The 5,903-nt window shown below is 33.2% G+C and overlaps 1 long non-coding RNA gene across 2 annotated transcripts; it reads left to right on the forward strand.

Moving 5' to 3' along the window:
• Positions 1-5,291, forward strand: LOC311084944. Of its 2 annotated transcripts, XR_014606680.1 has the most exons (6): positions 19-218; positions 470-579; positions 675-718; positions 1,823-1,887; positions 3,050-3,151; positions 4,894-5,202. It is a non-coding gene; the product is annotated as an uncharacterized lncRNA (long non-coding RNA). The 2 variants fall into 2 exon arrangements; XR_014606679.1 differs by lacking the exon at positions 3,050-3,151 and having other exon boundaries at positions 1-218; positions 4,894-5,291.
• The last annotated feature ends 612 nt before the right edge of the window (positions 5,292-5,903 follow it).

The raw sequence follows: 5,903 nt of genomic DNA on the forward strand, positions 1-5,903 counted from the left end.
CGTCTGTTAGAGTGAGAGTGTGTGTGTGCTGCTGCTGCTGCTGCTCGGGAGGATCTTCAGTAAGCCTCCTTCGGTTCTGTGGCTTTTACATTGTTTAAAACATGGATTATTTTGCATCGTACTGTTACATTTTTATTTTGAGCGAGTTGCGGGATGTAAATGGACAACGAATTTTAACAACGTAGCCTACGTGTAACGGACATTGCAATCTGCGGAAGGTAAGTTAAATAACTTTATTTTATATAAAAATACATTCTGCTACATCAAAATATAGTGTGTTAAATTGAGAAGCTAATTTTAAATGCGACTAGAGCAATATCGATATTATGTCAATGTTTCAGGCTGCATGTGTAACGTTAGGCTAAATATTGTCAGCTAAGTTAGTTTTCGATAAAAATAAATAAAAATAAACCTCAGCATAGTCTGAGCTTTACAATGAGTGAACTGAGAACATTGTGTCTTTATACAGAGAGGAACTCGAACCACACTATGAAAACTAGGCTTTTGAATGATCGCTGGATATCGGCCTAACGTTACCGTCAAAATGATGAGTCATCATCATAATATGTTTTTGAGCTGGTGAGTAAAAATTTGCAAGCTTTTTATGTCTCTTTTAGTAAGTAAATACAAATAGCTAATAATATTGCTGTATGTGTGTGTTTCCCATTATCCAGGAATTTTGGGAATAAATTATCCAGCCACATGATCTTCAGTTGCGGTGAGTATTGTCATAGTAAAATACACGTGAAATAGAGGCAGAACATGTAAACTCTGCTCAAAGGCACACTGGTCCAAACCCTCCAGTCAAAATTGTACCTGTCTTCTTGATATGAGTTTTTATGGGCCTAGCTGACCCAAACATAAATGTCCTTTCAAAATGAAATTATTTTCAAACCTGTATGACTTCTGTGAAACACAAGAATGTTGGGAATAAAACAACATTGGAACCCATTTTATGGAAACAAATGTTCCCAATGTTTCATGATAACAAAAGAAGAACATTCTACTTGCAACATTTTGAGCATATTTTGGGAATGTTGCTAAAGTTAAAGTTGTACAATGATCTCAATATAACATTGTCCCAATGTTTCATGATAACAAAAGAAGAACATTCTCTCTGTCACGTTAGGGAAATGTTTTGAGGATATCATTGAGAGATGAGATGTTGAATGTTCTTCATAAAACGTTCTTCTAATGTGACAAGTTAACACAATTAGAACATTTTACTTGCAACATTTTGAAAAAATAAAATAAAATAAACCTCAGCATAGGAGCTTTACAATGAGGGAACTGAGAACATTGTGTCTTTATACATAACATAAATGTCCTTTCAAAATGAAATTATTTTCAAACCTGTATGACTTACTTCTCTGAAACACAAGAATGTTGGGAATTAAACAACATTGGAACCCATTTTATGGAAAAAACAAAACAAAACAGTGAAGTCATTTCTCAAGATATCTTAATTAAGGTTATACAAAATAAATTCATACAGTTTTGGAACAACATGGAGTACCGGTAAATAACGATAGAGAGTCTATTTTTTGGATGAGCTGTTCTTTTTAGGACATGTTCCCAGGGTCCTTTGCTAAATTAACCATGGTTTTTATTATAGTAAAGTGTAGAAACAATATTTTTATGGTGGATTGATTACAATAATTTATTACCATTTAGTTAGTGTAGCAAAACCATGGTTAATGTTAGTAAGGGTTCTCCAGATTTATATAGCCTAACACTTAAGGAAAACATAAAAAATGGTCCTATGTCACCCAGATCAATAGTCTGTTAACGCACATTAACACACTTTTTACATTTTCTTAAGATCAAGCATTGGACCAATGTTTACGGAGCAGAACAGGCACCAACAGAGAAACAAGTCCATCACTAGTAAGTATCCACTGCATTTTATAAAACCGTAGTCAATTTTAAACGCACAATGCACTCCAAAATAAAAATGATCTATTTTTTTCTCCCTCGTGCCAGATTTATATCTGTCCCAGATTTATATCTGACTTTCTTTCCACAGAGATTTTTAGAAAAATTATCATTAAAGAGAATCATATAAAGAGAAATGTGGGAGGAGCTTGAATTTATTGCCTAGCCCTGTTTGTTTGAACCGCGAGAGCCATCAAAGCCATCTGTTGCGGAAAAGGCTGCAAAATATGCCGTCCCGCCCCTCCGTGTTTGGCGATCAGGTTTTATTCTCGCGCAGCTTTCATGACCGGGTCTTTTCCGCTCCGCGCTCTCCATTCCGTGTGTGTGTGTCGGCGCACTGACACACACACACAACACTGAGCAAACATTGAGCTCTTTGCTCAATGTTCTGCTCCGTGTTTGCGCTGCGCGTTCTGCTCTGTCGTTAACGGCCCAAACGCTCCAATCATGTACCGATCATGCACTGGAAAAGCAAAGTCAAATAACGTGAATTTTCTCAGTAGTAGACTTCTGTGAAATAGCCCTACTGAGCTGGTATAGTCATGCTGACAACAATGGTAAAATTACCTGCTCTGATCACATGCTCTTGTAATAATAGCTTTGTAGGACTATGTTTTATTTTGATAATTAGAAAAAAAAAATTATAATAATAAATTGTTAAATTTATTATGTTGATTGATTATTGAAAATAATAATATATTGATGTTTAATATTATTTTAATACAGGGCTATTTTCTGTTCCTTTTTTTCCTTTTTGTTGTTTAATTAGGTTATTCTAAGTTTAAATATTGATGATTACAAGCTTGGGGGAAATGCAATTAATTGCATTTAATTACAGCAAATTGTGTAAATAATCAGTTACTTTTTTTAATCGATTCCCAGCCCTAAAATATAAAATATGGATATGTTTCTTACACAAACGCATCACTTCGCTTCACCTTTCGCCTTTATTAACCTGCCAGAGCCGTGTGGAGTACTTTTATCATGGATGGATGCATTTTTATGGACTTGTCAAAAAAATCCCACAGGGAGCTACAGAATAAGAAATCTTTGAAGTCCACTTTTTTACTGTCTGTTTCCATCAGTAAAATTACAGTTTTTTTTTTTCTCTCAGAATTGTGAGGCAAGAACACACAATTGCAAGAAAATATCAGAATTGTGAGCTGTCTTTTTTACTCCCCTCAGAATTCACCCTTCGAGGGAGTTTGATTGACAGGTATTTTTTATATTTTTATTTTACCAAAAATATTTTTTTCAAAAAAAATTACACAAATTAAACGTTGAGACTTTGTTTCAACTTTCATATCAAAAGTAACCTGCTCTGTCTTGTCTCTGCGTTTAAACGTTTCAGCGTTTTTTCTGTGATCCGCAATGTATTTTTCATTGCGTGACAACATGATGTGTGGCGTGAGAGCGCCATGGCTTGTTGGACATAGCAACAGTAACTAAAGGGGGCGGGTCTTTGCAAATTGCATTAACCATGGCTGCCTGTTAATTATCACTGGACTACTTCGCTCTCGCATCTCCCAAAAGTAATTTTTTTTTTGTTTTCTTGATTCCATTTGAATGGTTTAATTAAATTGCTATAACCAATTATTTAAAATGTAATGATTTAAGCAAAACGTTCTTCAAAGGTTAAACCAAACTTTTATTTGACGGATTGCCGTGTAGACCTTTGAGTTTCTCTGTGTTTTATGATATGATGATAGTTTTTCTCAAATGAAGCTAAAATGCTGCTGAAGTGACTCTCAGAGCAGCTGTATTGATGAAGTGCATTAATGTTCTCATATAGAAACGACAGCAAAAAAAAATAAGCCAGAATTGCTTTTTTTTCTCAGGTTTTACTAATTTATCCTGTGATTCTGACTTTCAAACGGCCAATTGCGAGTTTATATCTCGCACTTCTGAGAAAAAAAAGTTTGAATTGTGATTCGCAATTACCTTTTTTAAAAATTGTATTCCATGGCGGAAACAAGCTTTCATATGCACACAGAAACCTACTGGAGCACAAAAAGTTAGTGTCAACACTGTCCTGTGATTTCTCAATAAGAAACAGAAGTTATAGCATATTTTTCTTTCTGCTTTTGAAGTAACTAAAACTTACAGCTTAGCTAATAGCAAAGAGACGATTCACAGGTATGATTAAATCACACTAGAAATTGTTCTATCTCAAATGCAGTACTACTTTATCTGTATCTGATTTAAAACAAGCAGAAATCTGTAAGAAATGTAACAATCCATAGACAATATAACTGATGAAAATGAGCTGTTACATCAGAGCAAAAGCATCGTGGGCAGTGCTGTGACATGCTGCAGCTGTGCTCAAGGCTACCTGAGTTCGAGGTTCACACTTCTCAAGCCAAGTTTGTAGTTTGTTAAAATAATTTAGCCTCTAGTTGTGTTATTAAAGGGATACTCCACTTTTTTTGGAAATAGGCTCATTTTACAACTCCCCCAGAGTTAAACAGTTGAGTTTTACCGTTTTCGAATCCATTCAGCCGAGTTTCTGATATTTGGAAGAATATCAGTAACCAGACAGTTTCTGGTCTCATTGACTTCCATAGTAGGAAAAAATATATACTATGGAAGTCAATGAGACCAGAAACTGTCTGGTTACTGACATTCTTCTAAATATCAGAAACTCGGCTGAATGGATTAGAAAACGGTAAAACTCAACTGTTTAACTCTGGGGGAGTTATAAAATGAGCCTATTTCCAAAAAAAGTGGAGTATCCCTTTAACATGTATATAATGGATTAAGTATATGTTTTAAATTACAGAAACAAAATAGATACTCATAAGGTATCATATTTATACTTTTAAATAAACTAATCTAATTAATTTCTGATTAATAATTAGGCTGGCTAATTTTGAAAGTTTTCAAAGTCAATATTGCTTGTGATCTTAATATGTATTTGTATTATTTTTGTTTACACTGTTGCATGATCTTCTTTTATAGGCTATGAGGAAAAACTCTACCATGCACACAGAGAATGGAGCTCAATTCTGCTAACTGGGATAGCAGCTGAAAAAGAAGAAGAGAAGAACAGTAGAACACCTATTAATGCAGATGACTTTATTCTTTTTCTGCAAGAACCAAGACAACCAAAGACTGATGATGAGCGCTCTGAGCAAACAGCAGTCAAGACGTGTGATTGCACATTGGACTTTACTGAGTTCTTCATTTAATGTTGGGCATCTACTGTACGCAGAACTTCTAATAATTTATGTGAATGCCATTCATAAATTAGATTTTTGTTTTATTTTAGAGATTAATAAAATTGTATGTTTTAACAATGTTATAGCTAAGCATTTTTTATGTTTAAGAGAACATTTTGGGAACAAAAATAAAACTTCCCACTAAAAAATTTATAAGAATGTTAAGTAGTATTTTTAAGAGTATTTTTAGAGAATGTTATCCTAACTTTTAGAATAACGTTCTAAGAATAAAAATAAAACTTCCTGCTAAAAACTTTATAAGAATAAAGGGATAATGTTCTAAAAATGTTATGATTAAACATTTATAGAAGGTCATCATCACAAAACATTTTTAGAGTGTTCTTAGAGAATGTTATCCTACCTTTTAGGAGAAATAATGTTCTAACAATATTATTATTAAACATTTTTATAATGTTGTAAAAAAAAAATGTTATCTGAACTTTTAAAAGAACATTCTGGGAACAAAAATAAAAACACCCCCTGAAAACTTTCTAAGAACGTTAGAGAATAATGTTGTAAGAATGGTACACCTAAACATTTTAATAATGTTTTTAAATAATGTTATCCGAACATTTAAAAGAACATTCTGGGAACAAAAATAAAACTATCCGCTTACAACATTATAAGAACGTTAGAGAATAATGTTATAAGAATGTTATTACTAAACATTTTAATAATGTTTTTAGAAAATGTTCTCTAAACATTTAAAAAAACATTCTGGGAACAAAAATAAAACTACCCGCTGAAAAC

The sequence above is a fragment of the Abramis brama genome, assembly GCF_963993115.1.
Source record: "Abramis brama genome assembly, chromosome: 6".
NCBI lineage: Eukaryota > Metazoa > Chordata > Actinopteri > Cypriniformes > Leuciscidae > Abramis > Abramis brama.